The sequence below is a fragment of the Rhinoderma darwinii genome, chromosome 2, assembly GCF_050947455.1.
Source record: "Rhinoderma darwinii isolate aRhiDar2 chromosome 2, aRhiDar2.hap1, whole genome shotgun sequence".
Classification (NCBI taxonomy): Eukaryota; Metazoa; Chordata; class Amphibia; order Anura; family Rhinodermatidae; genus Rhinoderma; species Rhinoderma darwinii.
The window spans coordinates 400,489,155-400,506,587 of NC_134688.1; the positions used below are offsets into that span (position 1 = coordinate 400,489,155).

The 17,433-nt window shown below is 39.3% G+C and overlaps 1 protein-coding gene across 1 annotated transcript in view; it reads right to left on the reverse strand.

Moving 5' to 3' along the window:
• Positions 1–237: 237 nt before the first annotated feature.
• Positions 238–17,433, reverse strand: part of SMPX (small muscle protein X-linked) — a 107,260-nt gene continuing 90,064 nt past the window's right edge. Inside the window, exon 5 of the mRNA XM_075850789.1 lies at positions 238–473. The gene's annotated coding sequence lies outside the window, so the exon portion shown is untranslated. The remainder of the gene's footprint in view (positions 474–17,433) is intronic.

Genomic DNA, 17,433 nt, shown 5'->3' on the forward strand with positions numbered 1-17,433 from the left:
TGGGGGTCTCAGTGCTCGGACCCCCCACCAATCCAAACTTCTGACATGTCACTATGGCATGTCAGAAGTTTGTCACACTTTAGAATTTAGAACTACAGTTTAGAATTACACTGGTCCACATGATGTAAATATCCCCATCGTCTTTTCTTTGTTAAAAATCACCAAGGAAAAAAATAAACTCATAGGAGAATAACATGTAAAAGTTTTATTATTAACTTGAATATAAGTTATGGTTCTTGACATTCTGTTATTTGCTAAAATAGGATATGATCCAGATTTTGGGGCTATTATCAATACTTATTACTATTGTAAGAAATCTGGCCTCTGAAGAAACAATATAAATGTAAAAATAAGTTATTTGCTGCAGCGTGGAGATACACATCATATAGGTAGTATACAGTCTTTATATAAATATAAAAAATATTCTTCAGTCTTCCACATCTGTGTTCCTTAGCCGGAGAGCTCGATCTCACCTATAAATGAAATAATGACAAGTTAAAATGTAACCTATATACATCAGCTAACATTACAGCATTTATTATAACACATTGTAAAGCAATACAGTGTTCAGAACTTTTCCTATACTTTAAAAGGTTTATTACATATAAGTCATAGAAGATAGGTTACCTGACGCCATATATCACACTACACTCCAACCACAGTCACTAATTTGTAAGGAACAAATTTATGTTTTTCCTAAACTTTCATGTTTAGTTCCCACTTGCGTTTTTCTTAATTTTTTTAATACATTTCGGTCTAAAAAAGTAATCTGTTGTTGGATCCTATTAATTTATATGGGACTCAGACTGATGCCAAAATGCATTTGTTTGCTTCAATCATCATGAGTTCCATCATGATCAGTTGTTGTTAAAGTGGCTCTGTCACCACATTATAAGTGGCCTATATTGTACATGATGTGATCGACGCTATAATGTAGATAACCGTGGTCCTAGCAATAAAGAGGCTCTGTCACCACATTATAAGTGGCCTATATTGTACATGATGTGATCGACGCTATAATGTAGATAACCGTGGTCCTAGCAATAAAGAGGCTCTGTCACCACATTATAAGTGGCCTATATTGTACATGATGTGATCAGCGTTGTAATGTAGATAACCGTGGTCCTAGCAATAAAGAAGCTCTGTCACCACATTATAAGTGGCCTATATTGTACATGATGTGATCAGCGTTGTAATGTAGATAACCGTGGTCCTAGCAATAAAGAAGCTCTGTCACCACATTATAAGTGGCCTATATTGTACATAATCTGATTGGCACTGTAATGTAGATTACAGCAGTGTTTTTTATTTAGAAAAACTATCATTTTTGACTGAGTTATGACTTATATTAGCTTTATGCTAATGAGCTTCTCAATGGACAACTGGGCGTGTTTTACTATATGACCAAGTGGACGTTGTGGAGAGAAGTGTATGATGCTGACCAATCGGCGTCATACACTTCTCTCCATTCATTTACACTGCAGATAGCGATATAGCTATTTCGCTATTTGCAGTCACATAAACACACTATAACGCTACTCATGTGTCATGGCAATGAATATCCATTACCTCCAGCCAGGACGTGACGTGTATTCATTCTCCTGACCACTTCTGTAGCGTCTGTGTGATTTACAGCACAGCACAGCGAGATCTCGCTGTGGATGACAGTTTACAGCGTAATCTCGCGAGACTACGCCTGCTGTGCTGTAAATCACAGAGACGCTACAGAAGTGGTCAGGAGAATGAATACACATCATGTCCTGGCTGGAGGTAATGTATATTCATTGTCATGACACATGAGTAGCGTTATAGTGTGTTTATGTGACTGCAAATAGCGATATAGCTATATCATGATCTGCAGTGTAAATGAATGGAGAGAAGTGTATGACGCTGATTGGTCACTGATTGGTCAGCGTCATACACTTCTCTCCACAACGCCCACTTGGTCATATAGTAAAACACGCCCAGTTGTCAATTGAGAAACTCATTAGCATAAAGCTAATACAGGTCATAACTCAGTCAAAATTTATAGTTTTTCTAAATAAAAAACACTGCTGTGATCTACATTACCGCGCCGATCACATCATGTACAAGATAGGCCACTTATAATGTGGTGACAGAGCCTCTTTAACTTTACTTTTTCTATTGAGGTCAATGGTTGATGGATTGAGGATGTATGAACTATGTTTATATAGGTTTATACAACGTTCTGTAATCAGTCTTTAGCTATTTTTTTGTGGTTTCTTTTCATGAAATAAAATAAGGAATGCCTTAAATGGTATAGAGTCAATTTTGCATCCATTTTTAATACATCTGTTATTTTGTTTCCTTTCCAACATATCGTACTAACAACACAGTCACAAACTATAGTCACAGTCACTCTACAAAGACCAATATTACCAATGATACCACTATACAAAGCTCAAATAATCCCGCCACACCATGAGCTCTACCAAAACCTCCATGCTGTTAAGAAATAAAAAGCACAATAGAAAGACCAATATTACCACTATACAGTGACCATATAGTAATAAGATACACAAAAACTCTACAGACTGTATATGTGCTAACAGTACAGTTTAAAGAGACTCTGTCACCAAATTATAAGTGCCCTGTCTCCTACATAAGGAGATGGGCGCTGTAATGTAGGTGACAGTAATGCTTTTTATTTAAAAAAACGATCTTTTTTCACAAAGTTAGGAGCGATTTAAGTTTATGCTAATGAGCTTTCTTAATGCCCAAGTGGGCGTACTTTTACTTTTGACCAAGTGAGCGTTGTACAGAGGAGTGCATGACGCTGACCAATCAGCATCATGCACTCCTCTCCATTCATTTACACTGCACTAGCGATATAGATATATCGCTATGTGCAGCCTCATACACAAGTCCTAACATTACTACAGTGTCCTGATAATGAATACACATGAAATCCAGCCTGGACGTCATGTGTACTCAGAATCCTGACACTTCTGAATCTTTTTTTGTGAGATTCCGGCAAGTGAAACCAAATCTGGTTTAGCTCCGATATCTCGCGAGATTTCGTATCCGTTGCTGGAATCTCACAAAAAAGAGTCAGAAGTGTCAGGATTCTGAGTACACATGATGTCCAGTCTGGAGTTCATGTGTATTCATTATCAGGACACTGCAGTAATGTTAGGGCTTGTGTATGAGGCTGCACATAGTGATATATCTATATCGCTAGTGCAGTGTAAATGAATGGAGAGGAGTGCATGATGCTGATTGGTCAGCGTCATGCACTCCTCTGTACAACGCCCACTTGGTCGAAAGTAAAAGTATGCACACTTGGGCATTAAGAAAGCTCATTAGCATAAACTTAAATCGCTCCTAACGTTGTGAAAAAAGATCGTTTTTTTAAATAAAAAGCATTACTGTCACCTACATTACAGCTCCCATCTCCTTATGTAGGAGATAGGACACTTATAATGTGGTGACAGAGTCTCTTTAATCCAATGACTCTCACTTGATGTCTTCTCTAATTGGTGTTGTTCCCTTTTCCCGTCTTTTCCAAATTGTTGTGAAGAATTTTTTCACTTGTGTCTGCAGAGTTTGCTGCATTGACATCTTTGTCTCCTGACTTTTCCAGCACCCTCTGTTACTTTGCCCAACCTAAACAGACTCCCTATCCATCTGTTACCATTAAATTCTGTGCATGTTGCTGCCCCAACTGCGTTGCAGAGTGCCTCCAAATACTGCACTTCAGAAAAAATAGTGTCATAACTATAGTTAACCTCCCAAATAAGTGCCACACAGACAGCACCTTTGGAAAGAATAGTACCAGATAGATAGTGCCCCAGAAAATAATAGTGCCAAACAGTTATTGCCCCATATTGTACCCCAGATGATAATAGTGCACCACACAGTAAAAGTGCCCCTCTTTGTGTCCCACAAAGTAATTGTGATGGAATCACTGGTTGCGCAATTCCCAAAAGGCTGCTGGAGATAGTCGGGAGTAAGCGTGCAAATAAAACCGCAACCCCAAATCCGTCACAACTCTGATCGACAGAATCTAAGGCTACTCTGAGGTATTCGCCAGAGCCCAGTGCAAGGTGGTATGGTTTTTGCTGCACAGATCCTATATTGTTCTAACAGAGTTCAGTGTTGGATAAGGGGTGCAATGCAGGCTATACCTGAACAGGTAACCAGACAGCCAGAGGGTGAACAGAAAGTCCAAAATAGGGCTAGTGGAAATCAGATACAGCAGAGGTCAGAACAGCCGGGAGAAGATAATCAAAGTCAGTAAACAAGGAGTTAATGAGAGACAAACCGAGGTCAGTTTCCAAGAAGTCCAGAAGTCTAGGGCACAGACTCAGATCTCACGATGCTCTGGCCGGAGACTCCATAGTTGAAAGCCCGACATCACTGTCCATATATGGACAGCAATGTCAAGGGCTTCCCCGGGCTCAGCGCTCAAAGTAGCACTGTGTGCGGGGTATCCTCTGCCAGGATCTGTTTTTACCAGCCGCTACATAGATTGATTCATAAAAAACGGCCGATAAAAACTGATCCATTGACTTCTATGGGAGCTGTGGGACTGTCAAAACAGGCAAAAATATAACATGTCCTATTTTGTGACGGCCAGTTTTCACGGGCCGTTAAAAAAATGGCTATGTGAATACACCCATAGAACTCTATTGTTCTGAAAATGGAATGTAGCCTAAAAGTTTGGATCCCGGGGAAATGGAAAGCCGACGCTGAGACTGTTAATACATTTATTTGTTTTCTAGAGTATTGCACCTTTCCCTGACTGGTGTCCTAGGTGGTCGCCTACCCCTGACTACCCCTTGTCCCGGCTCTGAATTAAGGTATGTTCATTTTATTTAATTTTCCTTTTTCAGTGTTCTCATCCCTTCTTGGCTTTACTAATTATCTAATTTCCCTTATAAAAACAACAAAGAAAAAAGTGTCTCGTGTATTGTGGGATAATGAGGGCAAAAATACCAACGGTAAATACAGTCCTTGTGTTAAGTGACCTATGTAGATGTGGATTATGTGTCATACTGCTGCATGTAAGAATGCACTTTACAGTGGCAGGATGATCATGTAAGTATGTAAGTTATGTCCTAATGCCTGTGTTGGTACATACAGTCCAAAAATGAAATTCTCTAGATAATGTGTACAGAACTTGTGCAGCATAACTTGTTTAATATCTACATACCAAAGCGTTTAAAGTAATGGAAGCAAATGGTCATTAGTAACAATCACCAAAAACAAAGAAACACTTGACTAAGAGAAGACTAGTTATGTTGGTGAATAACATTCCTCTTGAGGGAGTAATAAGCAGTTTAAACCTTCAATGTCAAACAGTCCGTAAACTACATTAGACCCTTTTCCTCCTTCTCCAAGACTATGCTCTATTTGCAAAAAATCTTCACAAATAGTTACTTTTACACTACATTCTATGAAGCAATGGCAACATGGTAAACTGCATATAATATCACTTTACAATTAGAGTAAATCCACGTGTACCGGAATTGCATTGAAATCTGCAGCGGTAAATCAAAATCAAATTGAGATTTGTCGTAATTTTATCCACTTTGCAAATCCAGGTGGAAAACCCGCAGCACTTCTGTCACATGTGAACAAACCCATGAGGATGTTATTTATCACTTCAAATTATCTAAAAAAAACATTTGAAATCTGATTTCCTGAAAAATAAACTTAAAGAGGCTCTGTCACCACATTATAAGTGGCCTATATTGTACATGATGTGATCGGCGCTGTAATGTAGATTACAGAAGTGTATTTATTTATAAAAACGATCATTTTGGACGGAGGTATGACCTATATTCGCTTTATGCTAATGAGTTTCTTATTGAACAACTGGGCGTGTTTTACTTTTTGACCAAGTGGGCGTTGTGGAGAGGAGTGTATGACGCTGACCAATCAGTGACCAATCAGCGTCAAACACTTCTCTCCATTCATTTACACAGCACATCGTAATATAGCTATATCGCTATGTGCAGCCACATACACACATTAACGTTAATCAAGTGTCCTGACAATGAATAGACATTACCCCCAGCCAGGACGGAATGTATATTCAGAATCCTGACACTTCTCTGTGATTTACAGCATAGCAGGCATAGTCTCGCGAGATTACGCTGTAAGCTGTCATTTACAGCGAGATCTTGCTGTGAAGTGCTGTAGTCTCACACAGACATAACAGAAGTGGTCAGGATTCTGAATTCACATCCCGTCCTGGCTGGAGGTAATGTCTATTCATTGTCAGGACACTTGATTAACGTTAATGTGTGTGTATGTGGCTGCACATAGTGATATAGCTATATCGCTATGTGCAGTGTAAATGAATGGAGAGAAGTTTATGACGCTGATTGGTCAGCGTCATACACTTCTCTCCACAACGCCCACTTGGTCAAAAAGTAAAACACGCCCAGTTGGTTATTAAGAAACTCATTAGGATAAAGCTAAAATAGGTCATAACTCTGTCAAAAAAAATAATTTTTCTAAATAAAAAACACTGCTGTAATATACATTACAGCGCCGATCACATTATGTAGAAGATAGGGCATTTATAATGTGGTGACAGAGCCTCTTTGTTCATATAAACACTCGTTCCCAATCATGGGCCTGTGTAATCAGGGCAATGATCAGCTGATGAACGAGCAAAAGCTAGTTTATTTGCTGATCGTATAGTTTGTGCAGCAGAAAATGCTATAGTTGTCGGTGGCATATTTCTCTGTGTAAACAGGGAGATGTGCTGCCGATATGATGGTAACGCATGGGGATGACTGATCGTAGTAACGATCGCTCGTCTCTATTCATTACTGCTCATAGCTCCTTCTTAAAATAGCAAACAATGGGCGATCAATGAGCTATCTCGTTGATCGGCGCTCGTTGTTACGGACAAAATTGGCCGAAGTAAAAGGACCCTGACATAGTGACATAGATAGAGACACCAAATCTAGAAAATCTATATATTTGTTTTTCCCTTCAGGGCTAGATGATAGGAAACAACATGTTTTGGAAAAAGAGAGGGCTTTGGCTGCTTGTCTAAGAATGGGAGGTATCTTGTTGTACAGGAATTCTTCCCCCACTTTCCTTTTTTAACTCATATGAAGTCTAATTTTTTTCAGGCTCTCTGTTGCCTTAAAAAGGGGTTATCCAGGATTTTAAAGAGGCTCTGTCACCAGATTATAAGTGCCCTATCTCCTACATAATCTGATCGGTGCTGTCATGTAGATAACAGCAGTGGTTTTTATTTTGAAAAACGTTCATCTTTGACCAAGTTATAAACAATTTTAGATTTATGCTAATTAGTTTCTTAATAGGCAACTGGGCGTGTTTTTACTTTTTACCAACTGGGCGTTGTACAGAGGAGTGTATGATGCTGACCAATCAGTGACCAATCAGCATCATACACTTTTCATTGTTCCAGCCCAGCTTCTTTCACTGCACAATCACACTGTAACAATGGACTGGAACAATGAGAAGTGTATGATGCTGATTGGTCACTGATTGGTCACTGATTGGTCAGCGTCATACACTCCTCTGTACAAAGTCCAGTTGGTAAAAAGTAAAAACACGCCCAGTTGTCTATTAAGAGTCATTAGCATAAATCTAAAATTGCTCATAACTTGCTCAAAAGTAATCGTTTTTCCAAAATAAAAACCACTGCTGTTATCTACATTACAGCGCCGATCACATTATGTAGGAGATAGGGCACTTATAATGTGGCGACAGAGCCTCTTTAAAATTGATGACCTATTCTTAAGATAGGCCATCACTATTAGATTGGTGGGGGTCCAAATCTCAGCAACCCCCTGATAAGCTATTTGAATGGGCCATGGCCCTCATATAAGTACAGCAGCCTCTTCATTGTTTACATAGATTTAATTGATGCTTGTACTTGCATACGCCGTTACTCTCGTGGTGGCTGTGCAAGATATTGCAGTATTGTCTTAAAGGAACAGTGTCACCAAAAAAAAAATGTTTTATATCAGTTTGATGTTAGTGTTTTATTAAAAACTTTTGTATTTATTTGTGTGTTTGTGTGTTACTTTTCTTTATTTTTTTACTTTTTCTTCCCTATGGGGGCTGCCATTATTTTTCCATTTCTGTATGTGTCGATTAACGACACATACAGACATGGAATACGGCAGCTACAGTCCCATAGTGAATGCGAACGGGGCCCGTTCCATCCACTATGGTGTATGCCGTCTGTGTGGGAACGGCGCATGTGCCGCTCCCACACAGTCCAAGTTGAACTGAGCGCCGTCCGGCGCCATTTTCCTGTAGACCGGAAGTCGCGGCCGGACAGTAAGATTACTACTTCCGGTCGCGGCTTCCGGACTTGTGCACTTGGAGCAGCGGCAGCAGACGGAGCGGACGGACCGGAGGGAGCGGCGGCGGCAGGAGCAGGTAAGTGATTTCTATGTATGTTCGTGTTTCAGTGTGTGTTTACTAGTGTATGTAAACCTTCTACACTGTGTGTTAGCTCAAAAAATGGCGACACACAGTGTAGGAGGTTAGACCATTCAATCCCCTCGTTTCTCCCGGCACTAGCCAGGATAAAGGAGGGGGGGATTCTGAGATCTCACTAGAGCGAGGGATTTTTTTCCAATTTTGCAGCATAAAGCAATGTGGTTGCTTTACCACATGCAATGCTGCAATTTTGGGAATTGCTCCATCTAGTTACCAGTGCTGGGAAATATTATAAATTAGAATCTAATTTATATTATTTCCTGACTCGTGAAAAAAATAAAAAAAATTAGAACAATGTTTAATCACCTACACACTAATTATTTAACTAAAAAAAATACAATTTTTTTTTGCTAGCAACACATTCCCTTTAAAGAGGCTCTGTCACCACCATTATAAGTGCCCTATCTCCTACATAATGTGATTGGCGCTGTCATGTAGGTGACAGCAGTGTTTTTTTATTTAGAAAAACAATGTATTTTCACCAAGTAATGAGCGATTTTAGCTTTATGCTAATTACTTTCTTAATGGACAACTGGGCGTGTTTTTACTTTTGACCAAGTGGGCGTTGTAAAGAGGAGTGTATGACGCTGACCAATCAGTGACCAATCAGCGTCATACACTTCTCTCCATTCATGTAATCAGCGCATAGTGATCCTGCATTGTTCACGATGTGCTGTCACATAGTCACGCATTAACGTTACTGAAGTGTCTTGACAGTGAATAGACATCGCTTCCAGCCAGGACGGGATGTCTACTCACAATCCCGACACTTTGGTAACGTTTGTGTGGTATTTACAGCACAGCAAGCGTAATCTCGCTGTAAGATGTCATTTACAGCGTGATCTCGCAAGATTACGCTTGCTGTGCTTTAAATCGCACACAAACATTACTGAAGTGTCGGGATTGTGAAAAGACATCCCGTCCTGGTTGGAGGCGATATCTATTCACTGTCAAGACACTTCAGTAACATTAATGTGTGAGTATGTGACTGCACATCGTGAACAATGGTCAAAAGTAAAACACGCCCAGTTGTCTATTAAGAAAGTCATTAGCATAAAGCTAAAATAGGTCATAACTTGGTGAAAATAGATTGTTTTTCTAAATAAAAAACACTGCTGTAATCTACATTACAGCGCCGATCACATTATCTAGGAGATAGAGCACTTATAATGTGGTGACAGAGCCTCTTTAATCAAGTAAATAGAACAGTACTGCACTAAAGGGGGCTGCAGCGTTAGCTAAAATGTGTATATTATTTTATGTCTAGAGACTTAAATTTAATAAATGTTATTTATTGTAAAAAAAAAATGTGTTTGTGTGTTTTTTTTTTTACAGATTTTGGAACATTACTTTTTTTTATTTATTTGACTTAATTTTGATATTTCTTTCTTTTTTTTTTTTACTACAATTTACTACCATATATCTATATTCTAGTACATTAGCCAATGTACTAATAGTACAGAGGCAGCTAAGTATGCCCTAATAATAGGGACTCTGGCCACATAGCCATGGGTCCTTCAAAAGACCCTGGGCTATCTGCCCATACAAAAAAAAAACACATGGTGGTTCCATGTTGGTGTTATAACAAAGTTTCAACCAAAAAGAAAATAGGGACAAGGCTTTAATGAGAGGGTTAATTAAAAAAAAGTACTCCCTGAAAATGCTTTTCCCCCATTTGTAATGGACAAATCGATTTATTTCCTGAATTATGTGTCTTCCGTTATGGTCCTTCCATTGAACTATGTGACCGCACTCTGAAGTTTTGAATCATACAGCGTCTTCAGTGTGGACCAGGAGTCAATCTCTCTGCCAGCCAATGTGAATCTCATAGGCATGCATGCATTACAGGGCGAAAGGATACAAAAAAAATAAATATTATTCTGGGAGTGCTTCGTTAAACTTTTAGTGACCAACCTATTTTAATGACGATTTTTCAGTATTTATTATTGTCGCATTTCAAAAGCCATACCTTTTTTATTTTTCTGTATACATAGCTGGGTGAGAGCCTGTTATTGGCGGGATAAATTGAATTTTTTAGTAGCACCATTTTGGAGTACATGTAATTTAATGATTAACTTTTATTATTTTTTTAAGGGGCAATGGAAAAAAAAACCCTGAAATTTTACCATTCTTTTTTGCGTCTTAAATTTATGTCGTTTACCGTGTGGTATAAATAATATAACAACTTTATTCTGCAGGTTGTTACAATTACGGCGGTACCAAATTTATATAGTTTTTCTACGTTTTATTAAATTTACACAATAAAAACTATTTTCTTTATAGTATTTGTTTTGTGTTGCCATATTTTAAGACACATAACTTTTTTTTTTTCCACGACGTAGCTGTATGAGGGCTTATTTTTTGCAGGACCACTTGCAGTTTTTTTTGGTACCTTTTTTTGGAAACATACAACTTTTTTATTCATTTTTTTGAAGGCAGGACAAACGCAATTCTGGCATTGTTTTTTTAAATTTTATTTTTTATGGCATTTACTGTGCGGGTTAAATAACATAATACTTTTATATTTCAGGTTGTTACGGATGCAGTGATACCAATTATGTCTAGCTTTTTTAGTAATAAATCATTTTGTAAGGTAAACATTTTTTTTTTCAGGGTCTAATAGGCATACACTGAAGGCAGATCTGGGCGACTTTGTTAGGCCCCTGGCTGCATGGTAACCTTCAGCACCCCGCGATCGCGCAGTGGGGTGCCATTGTGGTGACAGAGGGAGCCCTCTCCCTCTGAGACCACTTAGATGCCGTGGTCGCTATTGACCACGGGATCTACGGGGTTAAAGTGGCAGGGTTGGAGGCAACTTTAATCATGCCCGATAGAGCAGAAGCTTGGCTGTCTTTAAGCAGCCCGACACCCGCTCTAGCCGGTACGGGACACCCGTGTCTGGCTTATCCCACTGGGCTGTGAAAAGGCGGCGCTGTGCCATATATATCCTTAATGATCGCCGTGAAATGGCGTATGGGTGGTCATTAAGGGATTAAAGGGGTTTTTCCATAAACAACATTTATCACCTATCCAGAGAATAGGTGATAAATGTCTGATCGCTCGTGGTTTGTCCGATGGGACCCTCAAAGATCACCAGAATGTGGATCCCCAAGTCCCCTGTGTAAATGGAATGGTAGTGCGCATGTTTGACCACTGCTCCATTCACTGTCTATGGGGCTGCAGGAGATAGCGAAGTACAGCGCTCAGTTGTAGGAGCAGAATAATGAAAAAAAACAGATGCCAGGTCAGAACCTTGACGAATACAAAAGGTGCCTGACGGAACCCATTGACTATAATGGTTTCCGTCAGATTGTCCATCACTTTGCCGGACATAATAGAGCAGCATGCAGTGCCATTTTGCCCACCAAGAACGACGGAATCTGCAACAGAGGCTCTTAATGGAGCCTCCGACGTCGATGTGAACAGAGTCTTGTTATGATTTCATTACAGAATTAGATCATCCATTTTCATATCCATCCAAATGTAACCTCCGTGCAATACTTTCATCCAATCAATACGTATTTTCTCTAAAGTTAAACAGCCCCACTTGTCAATTCTGCACATATGCCAGATGGAAAATATATTTTAAAGATTTCAACATGCTGTGCAGCCTTGAAATGTTCAGTATTCAGCATGGACACTGGTGAATGTGCCCTGTGGTTGCTTAAGAGAGGTGACTCCTAGCTAGCAATTTCAGAGGCCCTGTTTGAAAAAACAAGAAAATGACAAGTATTATTATGATTGACAAAGAGCAAATCCTCTATCATCTTCTCCAATGTACCAGATATTACAATAGAACTTTCATTTTTACCCTACTAATTGAGCTGGTTAGCTTGTGATCAGTGCAACATATGGAAACTTGCAATGGTGAAGACTAACACTGATGATTGAGCTCTATAGTGTAGTATCATGGCAGTCAGGGTTGCACCATACATGTCAATTTTGCTACAGGTGGAATATTCCCTGACTATAAGAAGTAGAAAATATAATGTCCGGCACAAGATCCACGATATAAAATCAAAATCTTTTATTTTATTCGATTAAAAACAACAAAAACTTTCCTAGAAAGGACTCTTACACATTTGAACTGGAGGTTCTTAGTCATAGCCTTCCCTGACTACAGAAAGGCAGCAATTTGGTATAAATACAATGCATCCCTGTATTTTCCTATCTCCAATTTGGATGTGACTCCATTTAACTTTTTGCCTCAGGTAGCAAAACTACTGAAGCACCCCTGACTACAGAATAGTCTACAAGGTTAAAGTAAGCAGGTTTTATAGGAAACACAATGGCGTTTAATTCCCTGCAGAACACAGCAAGGCCGTATTAAGCCCTTAAACGGGCTTTCCCACAAACACATGTATCCCCTATGTGTGATCACTGGGGGTCTGACCACTAGGTCCCCCAGTGATGAGAACGGGGGGACCGAAAGCCCTCTGAAGTGCTCCATGAGAATGGAACACTGGTGCGCATGTTTGACCAGCGCTACATTCATTTCTGTCACGGCCGTGGTCGCGGACCGCCGCCGTTCCTTACCTTTGCAACAGCCGTGACCACAGACCGCTGGCATCCTGCCAGCGTCTCCCTCCTAGGAGACGCCGGTACTCGCGGCTGCCCGACCCTGCTCCTAATGTTAGGGTGCCTTAAAGGGCCAGCGCGCACACCTGTTAAAAATGTCTTAATCTATCCCTGGACTATAAAAAGGGCTCCGCCCTTCCACTCCTTGCCTGAGCATTGTTGTTGTCTACCCAAGTTCGTATTGCAAATGGTCCCTTGGTTGTTTCCTGCTCCCAGTGTTCCCGTGCCTTGCTACCGGTATCTTGTATCCCGTGCTGTGTTTGTTCCTGAGCCTTTCTAGTGTTGGAGTCGTGTTGTGTTGTCTGCCATGACTGCTGTTATACACCATGTTTGGTGTCATCTGCCACTCCTGGTATCATCTGCCACATCTGGCGCTACCTGCCACGTCTAGTCCCACCCGTGCCAAAGCCTCTGCCACTGTCCGGACTATATCAGATACCCTTGTGCTAAGAACTTTGTATAGACTTTGCATAGACTGTGACTTGGCCAGCTGCCTCTCCGCTAGGGCGGAGCAGCCTAGTGGGTCCACATACACCTAGATGGTGACAATTTCTATGGAGTTACCAGAGTGGTCCCGGAAGTCCTTGAGGACAGATCATAATTTTCCATTTTTGCTTCACTACAACTTGAGAGCCATACACTGATGCTATGAGATCTTATATTTTGAATCCTGGCTTGTATCTTTTTGTATAATTTTTAAGTACATAACATTTAGTGTTTCATTTATTTAAAAACATATTTTAAGGGGAATGTGCAAAAAATAAATTTTCACCATTTCTTGTGTTTTGCTTCTTCCGTATATCTCCAAATACCTTAAATTATGTTATGTTTATTGTATGAGTTGTAATGATTAAGGTGTATATATACTATATGTAATTGTTTTGTTTTAGAACTTTCATTTAATAACTATTATTTATGACCTTTTTTTTTGTGTTCGTGTTGTTTTTGTTACAAATTAATTTATTACATTTTGGCCCACAAGGGGACTTTTATTTTTCAGTTTTATATTTTTATTTAGATGCATTAGAATACATTACTGCCTGTGCATATAAAATGCCCAGGCTGCCGTAAGGGCATATCTCAGGGAATTACACAGGACAGCCCTGGGCACCTGTGTAAAGCCCAAGGCTGTCACCACAACTATCAGGTACCAAAGAGATTCTCCTCCCTTGTGATGCTGTGATTGCTATTAATTTAGGCATCACAAAAGTTAAGTTGTGTGGTGCCAAGGACTTTACCCTTTCGCTGCCAGATGTATCCGTACATTTTGCACCATTGGCAGTGGGACAATTTCCACACTGACATGTGCAAATATAATCTGAGTTAGAAATAAAAAATTCTACTAAACTCCAAAAGCATATATTTTCTGAAAGTAGACACCCAGCACATTGTGAAAATGACACCCAGAACTTTATATTCACAGGTGCCTTCATGCAGTTTTGCATCAAAGTGTAATTTTTGGGAAAAAATGCATAACAGTTCATGTTTAGGATTAAAAGCAGCACCTTAGACCCACAACACCTCCTAAAAATAAAAGTTTCAGATGTGCTGAGATCATACATGCCACTTAAGCCATACACATAAATCTTCACAAAATCACCAGAACTGAAGAGACCAAAAATCTGTTTTTAAGCTGAAAATTTTAAATAAAAGAACAATTTATAAAATACAGGGAAAAGTAATTGTATCCCACACTCTATATTTCCTAAAAGCAGACAACCTGAAGAATGTGATAGTTCTACCTTGTAGTTTCTACCTTGTAGTTTATAGTCATGACTTATGATTATGTGATTTTTAAAAAGAGTCTGACTTAAAAGTTGACTTTATTCATAAAAGACCTTCAATAAGTTAATTCAATGTGTGCAAAGTTCACGCATACTACACATGTCTACATCTACACTACCATTCAAAAGTTTAGGGTCACTTAGAAATTTCCTTATTTTTGAAAGAAAAGCAGTTTTTTTCAATGAAGATAACATTAATCAGAAATACACTCTATACATTGTTAATGTGGTAAATGACTATTCTAGCTGCAAACGTCTGGTTTTTAATGCAATATCTACATAGGTGTATAGAGGCCCATTTCCAGCAACCATCACTCCAGTGTTCTAATGGTACATTGTGTTTGCTAACTGTGTTAGAAGGCTAATGGATGATTAGAAAACACTTGAAAACCCTTGTGTAATTATGTTAGCACTGCTGTAAACTGTTTTGCTGTTTAGAGGAGCTATAAAACTGACCTTCCTTTGAGCTAGTTGAGAATCTGGAGCATTACATTTGTGGGTTCGATTAAACTCTCAAAATGGCTAGAAAAAGAGAGCTTTCATGTGAAACTCGACAGTCTATTCTTGTTCTTAGAAATGAAGGCTATTCCATGCGAGAAATTGCCAAGAAACTGAAGATTTCCTACAACGGTGTGTATTACTCCCTTCAGAGGACAGCACAAACAGGCTCTAACCAGAGTAGAAAGAGAAGTGGGAGGCCCCGCTGCACAACTGAGCAACAAGACAAGTACATTAGAGTCTCTAGTTTGAGAAATAGACGCCTCACAGGTCCTCAACTGGCAGCTTCATTAAATAGTACCCGCAAAACGCCAGTGTCAATGTCTCCGGGATGCTGACCTTCAGGGCACCTTCAGTGGTGTTCTATCTGTAATGGAGTGGCCAGTGCAGTCACCAGATCTCAACCCCATAGAGCTGTTGTGGGAGCAGCTTGACCATATGGTACGCAAGAAGTGCCCATCAAGCCAATCCAACTTGTGGGAGGGGCTTCTGGAAGAATGGGGTGAAATTTCTCCCGATTACTTGAGAAAATTAACAGCTAGAATGCCAAAGGTCTGCAATGTTGTAATTGCTGCAAATGGAGCATTCTTTGACAAACTCAAAGTTTGAAGGAGAAAATTATTATTTCAAATAAAAATCATTATTTCTAACCTTGTCAATGTCTTGACTATATTTTCTAGTCATTTTGCAACTCATTTGATAAATATAAGTGTGAGTTTTCATAGAAAACACAAAATTGTCTGGGTGACCCCAAACTTTTGAACGGTAGTGTACATGCAAAAAAAAATCAGGTCAGAGTTTGATATTAGGATAAAAATCTGGGAGTAGTAACAACATCAATATGAAAGGGATTAAACACCCCAAAAAGTGGAAGTATCCCTAAAACTTTATATATTTTCTAAAAGCAGACAAACTGATGATTGAAGTTGCCTTTTCAACATGACGTTTACAGCCATTTGTACCTTCATATAACTTTGTGGCAAATAGGAATAGGAAAAAGACAACAGCTTATGTTTCCATAACCGCTGAAACAGAGCTGCAATCTTGATCTTTTCTTAACCGTGCCTGAAAAAGGCCTTATTTACCAGCTTAATTGTTCCGTTTTTGCCTCTCTGCCTTTCAGTAGCCATAACGGTTTTGTTCTTTCATTGACGTGAGGCCTTGTTTTTTGCGGGAAAATTAAAACATTTTTCCTGTGCAGTCTGGAGGTACAAATAAATTACTGTGTAATTTATTTTTGCGGCGTGATGGTAGAAAAAAAGTTATTTTCAGTATGTTTTTTGTTTCATTTTTTAATACTGTTCACGTTTCAAGCTAAATAACCTGCTAAATTAATTGACTTCAGGTTATTACAGTGTTGTACATACCTAATATGTGTAGGTTTTTTTGTTTTTATGAAATGTATAGGCAATAAAATATGTTTTATGCTAAATAATGATTTTTTTTGTGGAAATTTCTTTTATTTTTTTGTAATTTTTTTTTTACCTCATGAAAGGATAACTTTTTAAGAATTAAATTTTTTACTCCTATGTGATAATTCATTACACTGTGTCACTATGAAACAGTCTTCTGTTAGGTCAACAGATAGTGTGCTTTAACATAAGGCATATTGAACAGACAGCTCAGAGGTCCCCAGGGCTGACAGCACAGGATTTCCCAAGTCTCCGATGACGGTGACGCGATTGAAGAGGGGAGTCAACCTTTGATCAGGCCATGGTCACGGACCGTGGTGATCAAACGGTTATACAGCTGGGGTCGGAGCTTCCTCCAATTACAGCTGTATTCAGCAGGCTGCTTTAAAGAGGCTCTGTCACCACATTATAAGTGCCCTATCTTGTACATAATGTGATCGGCGCTGTAATATAGATTATAGCAGTGTTTTTTATTCCAATATATTTAGCGAAAACCCTGTGTGGTAAAAATGCTAACTATACCCCTAGATAAATTCCTTGAGAGGTGTAGTTTCCAAAATGGGGTCACTTTTGGGGGGTTTCCCCTGTTTTGGTATCTCCAGGGCATTGCAAACGCGACATGGCACTGAAATCCAATCCAGCAAAACCGTGCTCCAAAATCCAAATGGCGCTCCTTCCCTTCTGAGCCGTACTGTGAG